The sequence below is a fragment of the Rattus norvegicus genome, chromosome 8 (genome assembly GCF_021556685.1).
Source record: "Rattus norvegicus strain SHRSP/BbbUtx chromosome 8, alternate assembly SHRSP_T2T, whole genome shotgun sequence".
Classification (NCBI taxonomy): domain Eukaryota; kingdom Metazoa; phylum Chordata; class Mammalia; order Rodentia; family Muridae; genus Rattus; species Rattus norvegicus.
Window position 1 is genome coordinate 43770334 of NC_141541.1, and position 17786 is coordinate 43788119.

At 38.7% G+C, this 17786-nt stretch overlaps 1 non-coding gene across 1 annotated transcript; it reads right to left on the reverse strand.

Moving 5' to 3' along the window:
- Nucleotides 1-3086: 3086 nt before the first annotated feature.
- LOC120094516 (U2 spliceosomal RNA) lies at nt 3087-3285 on the reverse strand. Its single transcript, XR_015628268.1, has one exon. It is a non-coding gene; the product is annotated as a U2 spliceosomal RNA (small nuclear RNA).
- Between the last annotated feature and the right edge of the window lie 14501 nt (nt 3286-17786).

The window sequence follows — 17786 nt, forward strand, 5'->3', positions numbered from 1 at the left end:
GTTTTATAAAATCTACTGTATCTGATTTTACATTGGGGTCTTTGATTCACTTATACTTGAGTTTTGTGCAGGGTGATAAATATGGGTCTATTTGCATTCTTCTACATGGAGACATCTAGTTAGACCAACACCATTTGTTGAAGATGCCCTTTTTTTTTTCCATTGCATGGCTTTGGCTTCTTGGTAAAAAATCAGGTGTTCATAGTTGTGCAGGTTTATATATTTTTTTTTATTTGATTTCATTGATCAACCTGTCCATTTCTATACCAACACCATGTTGTTTTTATTACTATTGCTCTGTAGTACAACTTGAAGTAAGGGATGATGATATCTCAAGAAGTTTTTTTATTGTACAGGATTGTTTTAGCTGTACTTTTTTTCCCATATGAAGTTGAGAATTGTTTTTTCAAGGTCAGTAAAGAATTTATGTTTAATTTTGATGGGAATTGCATTGACTCTGTAGATTGCTTTTGGTAGAATTGCCATTTTTACTATGTTAATCCTACTGATTCATGAGCATGAAAGATCTTTCCACATTCTAATATCTTCTTCAATTTCTTCAGAGACTTGGCTTTTAATGAGTAGTTTCACACATTTACACAATTACTATTATCATCCAATAATGGTTGTACAAGACAAGACTTTGGGTGGAACAGTACTCAGTTAATCTACTCAATTTGATCCCAGTGGTAGCAGCGTGTTCCTTGCTACCCACCCTAATGGGTTCTTGAATGAAATACACACACACACACACACACACACACACACACACACACACACACACACTCACGCATGCACGCACGCACACACGCACACACACACATACCCTTCATATTTTAATATGCCTTAAACAGCTCAATGGCTGGACCACGTCTTAATCTCCATGTGGCTAATCTACCTCTCTCTGATATTCCCAAGTTATTACTTACTAAAATCTATATTCCATCTTTGCTGCCCTAGACCCCGTCGAGGAGGGCCTCTTGAGGTTGCTCTTCCCTGGCTCCTACATAGTGGCTATGCTCTTTGACCCATACCTTCTCAGGCATGGTTTCTCCTCTGCTCCACATTCTTCTGGCCTGGTGGATCTTTCTTCCTTCTCCTTCTGTTCCTAGCCTGGGAATCCTAAAAGGGCTACCTCTGCCTCCCCTGCCCAGCCATTGGCAGTTGGCCTCTTTATTTACCAATCAGAACCAACTGGGGATAGGGTCCATCAGTGTCTTACATGTAGAACACAGAAATAGGTTTTTTGGGGGACATAATTAGCATGATAATACAAGCAGCTACATATGCGTTATACGACTTCATCTCCATGCTCTGTTTACTGCAGTCTACGGAAGGTCTGGACAGAGTCAAATGGATCTCCTCCTCCATGAAAGGTTCCTCCCTAGGTTCCACAGACCATCTGGAACTCTAGCTCCCATAGTTACTGCTTTGACATTTCTCTGTCACCATGGGGGGGGGAACATGGGCCCTATCACATTGATAAGACTGAACTCTCACAGGCTCTCAGGTACTTATTTCCTTTTAACATGGTCCTTTGGAGATTTAAGACAGTATTGATTCTTTTGTGAAGTCCACATGCTGTATCCCAATCCCATTCATCTCCCTGTCTCTTCATATCTGCCCTCTGCCCTTGCAAGCTCCCCACCTAAAACAAAATAAAACCTTTCCTTGGAAGCTGTGGTGTGTCACAGTGTGTTACAGAGTATACCATTTTTCTCAAACAGCTTTACTTACAAATGTTCAGTGCAGAAGTCATTGGTCTGGTTTAAGGACTCTGGCTTTTGCTACACTATCAGTACTGGGTCCTCATGGAGACTTCTCTCATATATTCTATGTTATGCAGTTCTTGCAGCATTGCTTCTTCAAGACCAGACACTTCAAGAACTCCAGCAGTTCATAGATGAGGTGGACATTGGGATAGACCAACTCAAAGCTCTGCATTTGGGCCTTGTTGGTAGCTGAGTTGGTCAGCTTGCCAGCTCTCTTGAACCTGCCCCAGCAGGACAAGCTTTTCTTCTTTGTCTAGGGGAAGAACTAGGCCAGGTAGTGGTTGCAGGCAAGGGGTGGGACAAGCTCTTCTGCTTTTACATCTTTGGGACCAGTTTTCTAGCACTGCCATGTCAAGGTGTGGGGCCAGCTCTCCTGACCTTATACCCAAGGGGACAGATCTTCTGAGTGCTGCAGTCAGTGAGGAGCAGGGCCACCTCTGAGCAGCTTTGGTATAACAACATGGCTCCAGGCAGCAACCCAGACCAGGGACATCTTTGTAGCCCCTGGTGCTAACATAAGAGTATAGACATTGACACAGAGCCCTGATACTGCAGGCCTGGGGACCCAGAAAAGGCCCTCAGTGGTCCTGGCAGGTTGAGCCAGGATATCACTATGGCCTCAGGTGGCAGCACAGACTACTCACATAAGGCTGTTCCTTATTATCCTCACATCTCCACTTCCACTTTTCTTCATAGTGCTCAAACCATTCTGCTTCTATTTCTCTCCCATCTCTCCACTGCCTACTTACTATAAATAGTGGCCTTCTGTCCACTTGCCCCATGGCAGAATCCTTTAGAGTTGTGTAGTTTTTAATATCATCCACTCAAAATGAATGAATTTGCTTTAGGTGATTTTCTTTGCAGGATGTATGGTATATGGCTAAACTTTTATTATCTGAGTTTTTCACACTGTCAGTGTTATACAAGTAACAAGTTAACAAGTAAGTAGTCATGCATGACCTCCTGGTGTACATAACATATTTTCTCAGTTCTGTTTACTACTTGCTTGAATGTATTGATAATGAGAAGTTTTCTGATTTTTTTTCAGATAGTGTCATCGATCACTATATGTGACATCATTTTCTTCCTTGAGCTACCCTGCAATAGTTCTTTTTTTTTCAGGTTACTTCACACTGTTTTATTTGGGAGCGGGTGCCATGTTTATTCCTCGATCATGGACTTCATAACTTATATGATTCTTTACTCATTACTTCACCTAGCACCAAAGGGTCACTAAGTGTCATTTTGATCAGCCAGCCATCTTGATCAGAGGATATGTTGATGAGCCCCAGGTTTTCAGATGCCCCCAACCCAGAGAAGTGTACTGTTTGTAGAAATACTTCAATTTCAGGTCCTTCCATAGAGTGGATGGAACAAGCTCCTTAGTCTACCATTCTGTCTCCAAACTCCAACAACTTATTTAAGATATTGTCCTGGATAGTGGACATATCATATATTTACATAATGAGAGCAGATATTACATTTGATTCTAGCCAAGAGGCTAAGAAGCAGTCTGCAATAGCTCTTTCATCAATAGTAATAGTTTTTTTGAATTGCTGCGTTCATTGGCATTGAGGTTTTCATTGTTTCCTGCTTGATTTCTTTCTTTCCCTGACCTCCCCTCTCCTTTCCATCATTCCTACTCTTTGTTCCTTTTCTTTTTTTTCTTCTTTCCCCCTTCCACACCCATGTCATTCTTTTTAAAGACTATGCAGCTTCAGCTAACCTGGAACTTGCTATGTAAAACAGGCTGACTTCCAACCTGTGATGATCCTTGTGACTCTGCCTTCCAAGTCCTGGGATTGCAGGACTATGCTACCACAAATGACTTTGGATTTTTCTATTTCTTCTATTCTCTTCCAGAACTTTTCATATTAGTTCCAAAACAGAGACAGTTTAAAAATATTGAGTACTAGTTAGTCCCACACAATTGCAGTTTTTCTCTTCTTTGGATGAGAAAGTTTGATGTACCTAAAACTGCATTTAACACCTTAGCTGGGGGAAATTGTTTTCCCTATTCCTGAACAAGGTTGTCTCCAAAACTAATCCATTAATTTGAGGAATAAAAGTGCCAAACTCCCTGCAAAAAAACCTTTAACAGAATAACTACTTGTAAAATATGGTTTAATTTTAGTCTCTCTCTCTCTCTCTCTCTCTCTCTCTCTCTCTCTCTCTCTCTCTCTCTCTCTCTCTCTGTGTGTGTGTGTGTGTGTGTGTGTGTGTGTGTGTGTGTTTGTGTGGTGCAGGCATCTGTTGAGGCCAGAAAAGGACATCATATCCCCTGGAACTGGCATTCCAGGCAGTTGTGAACCACCTAATATGGATGCTGGGAATTGAACTCCTGTCTTCTAGAAGAGCTGCACAGGCTCTTAGCAGCTGAGCCATGCTCCCAGCTCAGAATGAGCACTATAAAGTTTTATTTTGTTTTGTTGTTGTTGTTTCTGAAATCAAGTAGAAGATACAAAGACTTTTTTCATTACTGTGGCTTTTATTATCATCATTATTTATTAATAAGTAATCTAAGTGCTAGTGCTTTTTAATCTTATATGTACAGGAAATTCTCTTAATAGATTTATCTTTCTTTTTCTTATATTTTTGGTTGTGAGGCTAGCCTTTAACGGCTGAGCCATCTATCCAGCCCTATCTTTCTTTTTCTTAATCCATGATTTTTTTTATTGTAAGATATAGATATTTGTAATTACAGAACAGTTGGTGTTAAATGTATTTAGATATCATTCCAACTCAACTCTTTATATCACAGGGTAGGTAAACTTTGGAGACTAAAAATTTGCCTGTTAACCAAAAATACCTGGTGTAGGCATTGGAATCCTGACTTGAATCCCAATTTATTACAGTTTTTATTATGAAGTATATTTTTTGCCTTCCCTTTTTCTTGGAAGATTTCTTTTCACATGCTAGTTGACCTAACACATTTAAGTAATTTCATGTTATTTTTTGCAGGATAATTTGAATATATCACACTTTGCAAAAGCGTAGGAGGTGAAATATTTTGTTGAGTTGGCTTTGGCAAAGTGACAAGATTGGTACTGGATGAATTTTTAATGTGTGTGAGGGAGGCATGTTTGGTTTCATATAGGAGTAAACATGGTGTCCTCTGGCTTGGTGGGTGGAGCCCTAGGGAGACAGTTTCGTCAACTGCACATTGTTAAAAATATGATATATATGATAAGGAAGGTGTATTTAAAATAATATGATGAGGTCAGGGGTATTCTGGGGTCTCCTCAAATAAAACAGGCTCTTCCTACTGTTGTTGCCCACCATAACTTATTGCTAAGACTGTTGCTGAAGACATTACACAGCTTGGTCATAGGACATGGAGAAATAAACTGGTACTGACTCAGAAGCTTTCTTCCTGGTGCTTTTATAGAAGGTGCTATTCAGACTGCAGAGGGAGAGGAGTCATCAAAAGTCTCAATCAGCTGTAAATTCTGTGAGTTACAATAATGACAACTGGGCAAGGTATATCCATGGGTGTAACTGTGACATGAATGTCATGGAACAATAAACCACCCCTTGATGGCTTGATCTTCAAGAGGAATTGGATGCCAGGTTCTGGATCTGGCCAAGAACCTATGGTGAATGTATTACTGCTAGTTTGCTAAATGGGCATACTATAGAACTGAACATTAAATACATAGCTTTATGCAAGTAGGTTATTGCAGCTCTAAGTTCTCATCAGAACAGCTTTTTGTACAATAGACAGTAATTAATGCAGAAACTCACAACTTGTCTGATATGTATCATGTCTGTAGAATTATCAGCTCCAAATGGGACATCTATGTCACACTCTTTTTTTTTTTTGTGTCACACTCTTTCTACCAAGGATTAAGGAACATAGTAGAAGAAGGGGCAGCATGTCTGGGAGGACTAGCATGAAACAGTGTCTCTTGGACAGGACAGAACTGTTGCACTCATGAATTTATAGCAACTCTTGTTGATTTGCACAACACCAAGCCATTCAAAATTCCAGCACAGAAAGGAAAGAGGCTGTTGAACTCTTACCCCTACCAGAGGAACTATTGACAGTTGATGGCTTCTGGGGGAGTGAAGTCAGTTTTTATTAGTGATGTGGTTCATTGTCAATCAACCATTATTCAATAGATGGCCCTATACCCAGGCATACATAGACAGCACAAATTAAATTCAATGAGTCATTAAAAAAGGAGTAAATGAAGCTTTGGGTGGGGTAAGTAGAGGGTGGAATGGGAAAGACTTAGGAAGAGGAGCAAGCATGATAAAAATAATACTAGTGGGGGTAAATATAATTTAAATATATTATGTGCATAATGAAATCCTTAAAGATTAATAAAAGTATATTAAACACATGTATGAAGAAAACATATCTTGAAAGGAATAAAAAATTTACAGTTAAGTCCTCCACATTGGTTTGACTAGCTTTTTTTTTAAATTAGTGGGGGTATATTTGATAAATAAAGATTAATGGTGGAAAGGGCGTGATATAGTTGTCCCATTTGGGGCCAGGAATGGGAAGACAAAGTAGAGGAAGGAGTATGTGGAGGGATAACTAAAACTAAGACTCTTCCACAATAATCAAAACGAACATCAAGATAGACAGATAGAAGCATCATAATAGATAGACATGAACAGACACAGAAATTGGGACATTTGCTTCTTTTTAAATTAATTCTTGAGGAATCTTGCACAACATGTTTCAATCTTATTCAGGCTGTCTCCCACTCCCCTCACCATCTCTTCTTTCTCTAGCTACCCAACTTTGTGTACTTTTCCTCCCTAACCGATTAAATCCAAATCATGCTGCTTATGTTCTTCAATGGGTAGTCTTCAACTGGAGCATGGTTGACCTAATAGGAGTAACACTATTGAAGAACATCAACTCCTTTCCTAGCACTTTCCATTGCCAGTATCTCCTTGGCTAGGAGATACTGCATCTCACAGTGCTGTGAATTAGTCTGGTGTGAGCATGCACAAGGGTATGCATGCTGTTACATTGCTGTGAGTTCACATGTGTAGCAGTCCTGCTGGGTAGAGTAGACACCCTTTACTTGCATTCATTCATCATCTCTGGCTCTTATAGTCTTCTTACCTTTCTTTGCAATGATCCTTAATTCTTGGGAGGGGAGAATATAATGTTGATGCCCTACTTAAGGCTGAGCATTCTGTAGCCTCTTATCCTCTGTGCTTTGCCAGTTGTAAATCTGGGTGTTATTCACTGTTTACTGCCAATAGAAACTTCTCTGATGAGTGTTGAGAAATTAATTATCTGTTGGTATAACAACAAGTCATTAGAAGTCAGTTTAATACTATATCCACTTAGCAGCATAATAGCAGTAGGTTCATTCCTAAAGCCTATGATTTGTTTAATCACACAGTCTTGAACAAACAGTGGTCTAAGATATGAGTTCCATAGTTTGGAATGAGCCTTAAATCCAACCAGAAAGTAGCTGGTTACTCCCATGATTAATGCCACTATTATATCTGTGGGCATAGCTTGCCCCGCCAACCAGTTAAATCACCTTTATTTAGTTCAAAAAATTTTGGCTACAGTAGATCTGCTGCACCAGCTCCAGTGGAGCCTGTCTGACATGAAACAATCATGGTCAGCAGGCCAGAGATATGTGTTCCTCGGAACTTGGTCTCCTGGAGACACTTGGTCACTTCTTCCCTGACTTTCTGCCTAGCTGACTCGAATAGACTTTCTGCATAGCTGATTTGAATAGGTACGGTCTTGCTCTTTTGTTTCTTTTTCTACTAACAGGAACATTGAGATCTGATTTGGTCTTTATGGACCATGCCTCTTTTGAAAGCATTAGCAAAATTTAAGTAGAATCAGAATGAAACTCTAAGAGATATAATCAATAACTTACAACAGGAAGAATTAACTGTGGAAAATCTAGACCTCCTAGATAGTGAAAGAATTAAGGCGCTAGCTATTAGAAGGGAAAGTCCCATCAATTATAAAAAATCCAAACATTTAGGAATTCCTATTAAGTAATTACATGGAAGAAAACATTATTTAATTAGAGGAAGGTGGTGGGCCCCTCCTTTAGGTAAAAACAGCATGAGTAGATACAGCACTACTGCAGAACCATTGCTTTACACAGGGACATATGATGAAGAAAGTGACAGATGGGTTAATATTGATGGAAAGAGAGTATTATATTATTCTTTAAATTCTATAGAACATGTGACCAGATCATGTCCCCGTGCTTGCCTATTATCAAAAGGAACTATCCTATCTTTAAAAAGCCAATTACATAAATTTTGGCTAAGAGAGAATAAAAGACTAAAGATTCCTTATAGCTGGAGGTCCTGTTGTTATCCGAGAGATGACATTTAGAGATTGAAGTAAATGAGGTTTATGTAGCAGCATGTAGCAGCAGTCCGATTCTCAGGAAAATTTATTTCCTGTCTTGCTTTCAGTTCTGTACTTCATGTAAACTGTTAAACTTTTTTTTACTGTTTGAGTGTACTCTGGCAAGGGGCCAAAAAAATTAGTTCCTGTTTAAGCATTGTATATAACCACAAAGCAGATTTCAGTAAAATTACAGTATATTCAAACCACCCTGAGTGTGTTGTGTCTGTCTGTCATTGCGTCGAACCTGTGCCTTCCTGAGTATCAGAGCCCTGCTTCTCCCACAGTGTCCTCCGTCTGAGTGGTCCGTGGCAGTTGGCGCCCAATGTGGGGCTCAAACCCACGACCCTGAGATTAAGAGTCTCATTAATTTTAAGTACTTAATACAAATCTTTCACTTGCTTGGTTAAAGTCACACCGAGGTATTTTATATTATTTGGGACTAAGGGTGATAAGCATGGATCGATTTGCATTCTTCTACATGTTGACCTCCAGTTGAACCAGCACCATTTGCTGAAAATGCTATCTTTTTTCCATTGGATGGTTTTGACTCCTTTGTCAAAAATCAAGTGACCATAGGTGTGTGGGTTCATTTCTGGGTCTCCAATTCTGTTCCATTGGTCTATCTGTCTGTCTCTGTACCAATACCATGCAGTTTTTATCACTATTGCTCTGTAATATTGCTTGAGTTCGGGGATAGTGATTCCTCCTGAAGTCCTTTTATTGTTGAGAATAGTTTTAGCTATCCTGGGTTTTTCGTTCTTCCAGATGAATTTGCAAATTGTTCTGTCTAACTCTTTGAAGAATTGGATTGGTATTTTGATGGGGATTGCATTGAATCTGTAGATCGCTTTTGGTAGAATGGCCATTTTTACTATATTAATCCTGCCAATCCATGAGCATGGGAGATCTTTCCATCTTCTGAGGTCTTCTTCAATTTCTTTCTTCAGAGTCTTGAAGTTCTTTTTTTTTTTTTTTTTTTTGTTCTTTTTTTCGGAGCTGGGGACCGAACCCAGGGCCTTGCGCTTGCTAGGCAAGTGCTCTACCGCTGAGCTAAATCCCCAACCCTTGAAGTTCTTATTGTACAGATCTTTTACTTGCTTGGTTAAAGTCACACTGAGGTACTTTATATTGTTTGGGTCTATTATGAAGGGTGTCGTTTCCCTAATTTCTTTCTCGGCTTGTTTCTCTTTTGTGTAGAGGAAGGCTACTGATTTATTTGAGTTAATTTTATACCCAGCCACTTTGCTGAAGTTGTTTATCAGCTTTAGTAGTTCTCTGGTGGAACTTTTGGGATCACTTAAATATACTATCATATCATCTGCAAATAGTGATATTTTGACTTCTTCTTTTCCAATCTGTATCCCCTTGATTTCCTTTTGTTGTCTGATTGCTCTGGCTAGAACTTCAAGAACTATATTGAATAAGTAGGGAGAGAGTGGGCAGCCTTGTCTAGTCCCTGATTTTAGTGGGATTGCTTCAAGTTTCTCTCCATTTAGTTTATTGTTAGCTACTGGTTTGCTGTATATGGCTTTTACTATGTTAGGTATGGGCCTTGAATTCCTATTCTTTCCGGGACTTGGCTGAGAAACACCTAAAGAAATGTTCAACATCTTTAGTCATAAGGGAAAAGCAAATCAAAACAACCCTGAGATTTCACCTCACACCAGTGAGAATGGCTAAGATCAAAAACTCAGGTGACAACAAATGCTGGCGAGGATGTGGAGAAAGAGGAACACTCCTCCATTCTTGGTGAGATTACAGACTGGTACAACCATTCTGGAAATCAGTCTGGAGGTTCCTCAGAAAATTGGACATTGAACTACCTGAGTACCCAGCTATACCTCTCTTGGGCATATACCCAAAAGATGCCCCAACATATAAAAAAGACACGTGCTCCACTATGTTCATAGTAGCCTTATTTATAATAGCCAGAAGCTGGAAAGAATCCAGATGCCCTTCAACAGAGGAATGGATACAGAAAATGTGGTACATCTACACAATGGGATATTACTCAGCTATCAAAAACAATGACTTTATGAAATTCATATGCAAATGGATGGAACTGGAAAATATCATCCTGAGTGAGCTAACCCAATCACAGAAAAACACACATGGTATGCACTCATTGATAAGTGGCTATTAGCCGAAATGCTTGAATTGCCCTAGATGCACAGAACACATGAAATGCAAGAGGGATGACCAAAATGCAAATGCTTCACTCCTTCTTTAAAAGGGGAACAAGAATACCCTTGGCAGGGAATAGGGAGGCAAAGTTTAGAACAGAGGCAGAAGGAACACCCATTCAGAGCCTGCCCCACATGTGGCCCATACTTATACAGCCACCCAATTGGATAAGATGGATGAAGCAAAGAAGTGCAGGCTGACAGGAGCCGGATGTAGATCGCTCCTGAGAGACACAGACAGAATACAACAAATACATAGGTGAATGCCAGCAGCAAACCACTAAACTGAGAACGGGACCCCCATTGAAGGAATCTTAGAAAGGACTGAAAGAGCTTGAAGGGGCTTGAGACCCATATGAACAACAATGCCAACCAACCAGAGCTTCCAGGACTAAGCCACCTCCCAAAGATTATACATGGACTGACCCTGGGCTGCAACCTCATAGGTAGCAATGAATAGCCTAGTAAGAGCACCAGTGGAAGCGGAAGCCCTTGGTCCTGCCAAGACTGAACCCCCAGTGAACGTGATTGTTGGGGGGAGGGTGGTAATGGGAGGAGGATGGGGAGGGGAACACCCATACAGAAGGGGGGGAGGGGCTTAGGGGGATGTTGGCCTGGAAACCGGGAAGGGGAATAACAATTGAAATGTAAATAAGAAATACTCAAGTTAATAAAGATGGAAAAAATTTTAATTACTTAATAAATTCCTATTTAAAAAAACTGCTCATTTTGATGGGAACTGCTTTAAATATAAGGGTAGTAGGCATCTGTAAGAAATAAGTGGGAGAGAGTGTTTTAATTTCTCTAATGCAGTAGGTCTTAAAATACTTCAAATTTCAAAATAACTGAGGAACAAGTTTTGTTTTGTGTTTTTCTTATTATGAGAAAGATGAGAATGTGTTTGAATATTCAATGGCTGCAGAATTCTTATTTGTAGTGTTTTGATACCCTTTGCTCATTTTCTTCTGATTCTTTTGTTTTCATTTGTATATTAGGGATATACACTTTTTACCTGAGGTTACATGTTTTTCCTTTCATTTTGTTATTTGGCTGTTGACTTGTCTTTCGTTATTTAAAAAATGTTTCTCTTGACTCAATTTACTGTTATTTTATAGTTTATGATATTTTAACCATAAGTAGAAATGCTTCATAACTTCATAGTTTGTGAAGCAATTTACTTAGAATTCCATTCTGTCTGTATCCTTTTATGTCTTAAACAGGTAGATGTCTGGTTTATTTATGAGTTATACTCATGTACGGTGTGAATGGATCCCACTTTATCTTTTTCCATATGGCTATTCATTTACTCCATTGCCATTTACAAAAATGTTCATCTTTTTCTTATCTTGAGCTCATGCCTTTATCACATAGTAAATGTCAAGGATGTTGGGCTATTTCTGAGTTTTCCATCCTGCTCCGTTGGTCTATCAGTCTACAGTTAGCTAATCCCACACTGCTTTAACTATAGAAACTTCATTATGTTTTATATCGTTAGGGTAACTTTGCATTTACTCTATTTTTTTGGGGAGGGGGATTTGCTGAATATTCATGTTTAACCATAACTTCTGTAATTATTTGGTTTAACAAATTTGTTGACAAATTATATTACAAAGTATAAAATGAACATACTAGTATAGCTTATATAATGGAAAATCTGATAGCATAAATGCATCAAAGATCTTTTCTTATGTTGACAAATAATCTAGGGAGTAAGGTCTCTTAGTTAAGATTCCACTGCTGTGAAGAGACACCATGACCAAGGAACTCTCATAAAGGACAATATTTAATTGAGGCTGGCCTACAGGTTCCGAGGTTTAGTCCATTATCATTATGGTGGGAAGCATGGCTCTGGAGGAGCTGAGAGTTCTACATCTTGTTCTGAAGGCAAGCAGGAGAAAACTATTATCTTCCTTGCAGCTGGAAGGAGGGAGGCCTTAAAGCTCAGCCCCACAGTGACACACTTCTTCCAACAAGACCACACCTCCTAATAGTGTTATTCACTGGCCTGTCTATATTCAGACCATCACAGGGGTGTTCCGACACCTCTGGATTTTAAAGCTGCAAGTCATGAAGTATGATACAAATTCCCACTTTTTTTTTCTTCTTCAGGTTTCTATCAATGTCTTTGGCAATGTTTAGTAATTTGCTATTGGCTATATGTTTGGGAATGCTACTGTTGTGACTTTAATAAGAGCCTAATCTTTTATTAGGTTGTCTATTATTTTGTTATATGAACTATACTAATAAATGTTAGTTTTATACTTTATAATATAATTTGTCACTTGTAAATATTTTTATTTTTAATTTTTTCCTTTTGATTGTGTTTATGAAGCCCAGTGTGATGTTTCAATGTATTCATTGTATAATGATCAAATCAGGGCAATTAGCTTAACTGTTGCCTTAAACATTCTTATTTCTTTATAGTGCATACATTAAAAACCTGTAAATTTTGTGCTTATTTACTTCTAACTTTTATGCCATTTATTCTTTCCCTCATTACATCAGGCAACATTTTCTAATACCTTTAATACACCATTGAACAATAGCGATGACTTTATCCTGTCTTCTAATTACGATGAATTTCAAACTAGTTGCTGCCTTTTGATCTAAGATTTATATATCTTACTCTTGATTAATTTGATCTGAAATGATACCTAAAGCCTTATATTCTAAAGTCTTGGTTCCCAAAGCATAGAGGTTCTGGGGGCTGGTGGAAATTTTAGGATGCAGGGCCTTGTAGGAGGAAGTTTGTGTTACTAACGTGTGTTCTCCAAAGGGATATCAGGACCCTGGACCCTCTTCTTTCTTCTTGGCTTCCTGGCTGCTGTGAGGTAAATAGCTTACCTCTGTCATGTGCTCCCACCATGGTGTACTCAGAAAGTTTACAAAAACCTCCAAAACATCAAACCCAAACAATTAATCAACCAACCACAATCACAACGTCAAAACATTTGCCCAGTGACCATGGGTTGAAGCTTCTGAAACCATATACAAAAATTAACACTCTCTTCCAGCCAAGAGGTGGAAGTAGGCACATGGTCTGACCTCAGTTAGTTATTTAATGCCTTGTTATTGAGTCTTTCACTGTTGAATAATTGCAAAAATCCCAGCTGGCTGCAAGAAACAAATCTCCCAGGCACCCTTTTTCCACTTCTCCCACTGGTATGGCTTAGCATCACTTCAGTACAATATAACAACCAAAATATTGCTGTTGGTACAGCCAAGATAGATAACAATTCATTGCCCCAAGGATCCTTGTTTCCATTGCCTTTTTATATCACGTCTTCCTCCTCCAAGATGGAACTCGTTATTCATGCACATTGCAATTTGGGTGCATTTCAATAGAGTTATGCTGTGTGAAAAAGAAGCCAATCTCAAAGATTAAATGCTCTCTGATTCCATTATATAACACAGCTTAGATGAGGAGAGGATAGAAGTGGGGAGCATGTTAGTGGATGTCTGAGCTGAAATTATACCTGTTCTGTCCACTTCGAGTTTTAAACACTACCTTCCTTCTAATTTTTATGGGAAATATATGTAGCATTATTTAAGAAGGTAAATCTATGTAAACAGTATCATCATTTAGTTAGTACCATGTTTTGGAGGAAAACATTTTTAGCAGATGAGTATAATTTAATATTTATATGTACTTAAGATGCAGAAATTATGGAAATATAGAATAATTACTGAATAAAAAAGTATGAATCATTCATATAGTGAACTTATGCCTTAGCCAAGATAATGAAGAATATGAACTGAATCTTGCCTCCCAAACTGAGGTATCTTTAGAAAAATGTCACTGTGGTTACGTGTGATTCTTCCCTGCTGTCTCTGTGCAGAACATTACTGCTTGTATAGAGCCAATGGTAAAATGACATTTACTCTGCTCTCTCTCCTTCATGTACAAGTTTTCAGTCCTCTTTTGTTGTAGATGGTAAGTTCCCATTGTTATTTGATAACATAGAATCTGGAGGTTTTAAAGATTGTCATCATTTTACTGAAAAAGCCACCACTACGAGATATATTGCTCTGCAAAGAAACTAGATACCTTCACTGTGTGATTGCTAGGTCCTAGACTGTACCACTAAATGTCCCTGTAGGGATTCCAGCTTTGACTCAACCGTGTTCCCTAGGATGGGTCTAAGGAGGTTTGTGCTTCTATCTTGGGTTGTGGAGTAGTTTTTGAAATAAAATTCCATACAGAAGTAAAAGTGTGCTATTACAGAAATGTTTAGGTGAGTATGTAAGGATGTCTCTGGGTTTTCTTTTAGGGCTCTGTCCTATACAAATTTAAAGGAAGCCCTCCTTTAACTATCACTTTGTGGTCCAGGACTCATGGATGGATGGTGCTTTCTTTCTTCACCCATAGATGAATTTTCAGATACAGACCTGTCTTGAGATCATAGTCCCCATCAAACCCTGCTTTCCCAATATCTGTTTCATTAAGCTGGTGTATTTTGTCATGCTTATAACTGAACATCTTTATTTCAAACAAACTATCATTTTCACTGTTCTTTTTCCTCACCCTTGAGACAAAGCTCACACCCAATCTTTTAATTTAAATTAGGCAAATTTACACACCCCATTTCACCTCTGGGTACCAAGGACTACATCAGGGGTTTTCAAATTTTAGTGTGCATAGAAGCCACCCCCTAGTGATGGTTGTATATTTCAGAGCACAATAACTTTCCTATATCCCCTATGAATGCTGTGTACCTGCTCTACCCACCTTAGGCTGCCTTCCTTGGTTTTCTGCTTGTTCATGTTAGCATACACCGTAATGATATCTCTTTTACCTAATTTGAAAGCCTTTGTGATCTTTGCATCTTACTCATACTCATGGTTCTTATTATTTCTATCTAACCAGGTCACGTGGATTGTTTCTTTTCTAGACATCTCATCGAGCAGAGGGTCTAACTCATCAGTAGTGGTTATTGTCAACAGTATACCCATAAACAAGTGTCTCTGTGCAACGTGAGCTGGGTTTCCATCTTCTCTGAGCATCTCATGTCTTACTTAATAGTTAATTTCTGAGAATGTAAAATGTAGGAGGTGGGATCACCATCTTTTGCAACCTCAATAATCTCATGTCTCTTCTACACACTCAGAAGTTCACCCTGGACCGAAGTATGTACGGATTTACTAAACTTCTAGGATTTTTGTTTTCCTTTGTCAAAATTGTAGGTCATCTGCTTGCAACGCCATCCTCCACTCACTGCTGTGGATCCACTTCTTATTAACGACTCACAGCAATATGTTTCTAGTGTGCCAAAAACCTCATATATAATATCAAAATATATGACAATTGCTATAATATTACTCTTATTAATAACACTATAATAGCAACATACAATTGTACAAGATTTCTGAGCAGAAATTAAAGTAAAACAAATTAAATTATGATACACCAGAGTTCTGGCCTAGACTGGTGAGCTTTGCCTGTGCCTTGCTCAGTCTTTAGATTTGAGCTGGGTGGCACAGCCTGTTTACCAGCCAAGCTTGGTGTTTTCACATAAGACACAGAGCCAATGAAATAAGTCCCTATGCCCAGTTCTCACTGCAAAACCATAAATCACATAAAAGGTCAAGAAAGGATCTGGTTCCCTTAAAATCCACCAGTCTATGGAAATGTTCTCCAACAAGAGGTACCTAGGTGGACCCCAGGACACAGTGCTTAAAATAAGAACATAAACTTTATCAAAGATGTCAAGGACTTTAAGGAAGACACGAAGAAACAGCTCACTAGCATTAAAGAGAATAAATGCCTGAGAAACGCCCAAGAAAACACAAACACAAAAGCTGAATGAAATGATGAAAACAGCTCAGGATTTGAAAACCAAATTCAATATGAAGATAGAGATGTTGATGAGAACCCAAGCTGTAATGAAGATGTAATTGAAAAATTGAATTGCTTGACTAGAAAATGCAGGGAAAAGACAAGGAGAATGCTTCAAGTAGAAGACAGAATATCAGGACTTGAAGATAAAATAATGGATGTAGGCCACATAGGTAGTGTCTATAAAAATATTTTAGAATTAATGTCTATTTATATGTGTCTGTTTGAATGTATGTCACACGTGGATGTGTACAGGTGCTGGTTGAGAGTCCAGAACAGGTGTCAAATCCCCTGAGGCTGAAGTTAGAGGCAGGTGTGAGCTACCTGATGTGGATGCTGGAAACTGAACTCAGAGCATCTGGAAGAACAGTCAGTGATCTCAACAATAGGACCATCTCTTTAGCCATGAAAACACATAATTGCTTTTTTTTTCAGAAAAAAATGATCTCAACTTTTATAAAATGAACAGTTGTATAACTCCTCAGTTGATTTTTTGTGTGGAAACTCAGTAGGTAATAAGGCATAATTGCATCATCTATGAAAAACGAACTTCTACCATGATATTAGTCACTTAAAACATACCTAGGTATTATATATTAGATAAGCATTTAATGAACAAAAATGCTGTAGCTTTAATAAGCAAACTGAACTTGGAGCTACACTAATGGCTTTTATTTTATAAATATGTTTAGAGGATGCAGCAGTAAATAATAAAAAAGAATGTACCATCCCACCTTTTTACTTATCAGTCAGATTTATATCAGTAAATTCTCCTTCCACAAAATGTCCAACTAATTGATATTGATATAAACTGCCCATCTAGATAAGGCAAATTGTCCTATAAAAATCCATCCCTTATGAAATATTCTTAACTACCTGTGGCCCTTTAAGATCACACAGATCTGGATCGTCCTTCTCTGCCTCCACCTTGGTTCTTTTTTTCCTTTCTCCTCTCTCTCCAAAACTCTGTGCCCACCTTACTTTTTCACTGCCCAATCACAGTCTTTGTCTTATCTTGTGCCTGCCCTCATCTGTAGAAAGACATCAATGGACAAGAGGAATTTTAGTGGTGTGTGTGTGTGTGTGTGTGTGTGTGTGTGTTTAACAGATATTAACATGTACATAACCCATAGATATATTCATTCTGTTACCATTTGAACAGTCAAATTGAACTTGTTATTTAAAAATTTTGTCACAAAATGAGATAGAAATAAACTGCTGCATATTATTAATACAGTAAAATAATGTACAGAAAAAGAAAACATACACAATATTACAAACCTATATTCTAGAACAAAATAATCCAGAGAATAAAATACCTAAAATTTAAGAATGAGTAAGTTGGATAAACAGTTCTCTGCACCCAAATCCTGTGGGAGGGAGAGCTGAACCTTCAGAGAGGCAGACAAGCCTGGGAAACCAGAAGAGACTGCTCTCTGCACACACATCTCGGACGCCAGAGGAAAACACCAAAGGCCATCTGGAACCCTGGTGCACTGAAGCTCCCGGAAGGGGCGGCACAGGTCTTCCTGGTTGCTGCAGCCGCAGAGAGCCCTTGGGCAGCACCCCGCGAGCAAACTTGAGCCTCGGGACCACAGGTAAGACCAACTTGTCTGCTGCAAGAGAGCTGCCTGGTG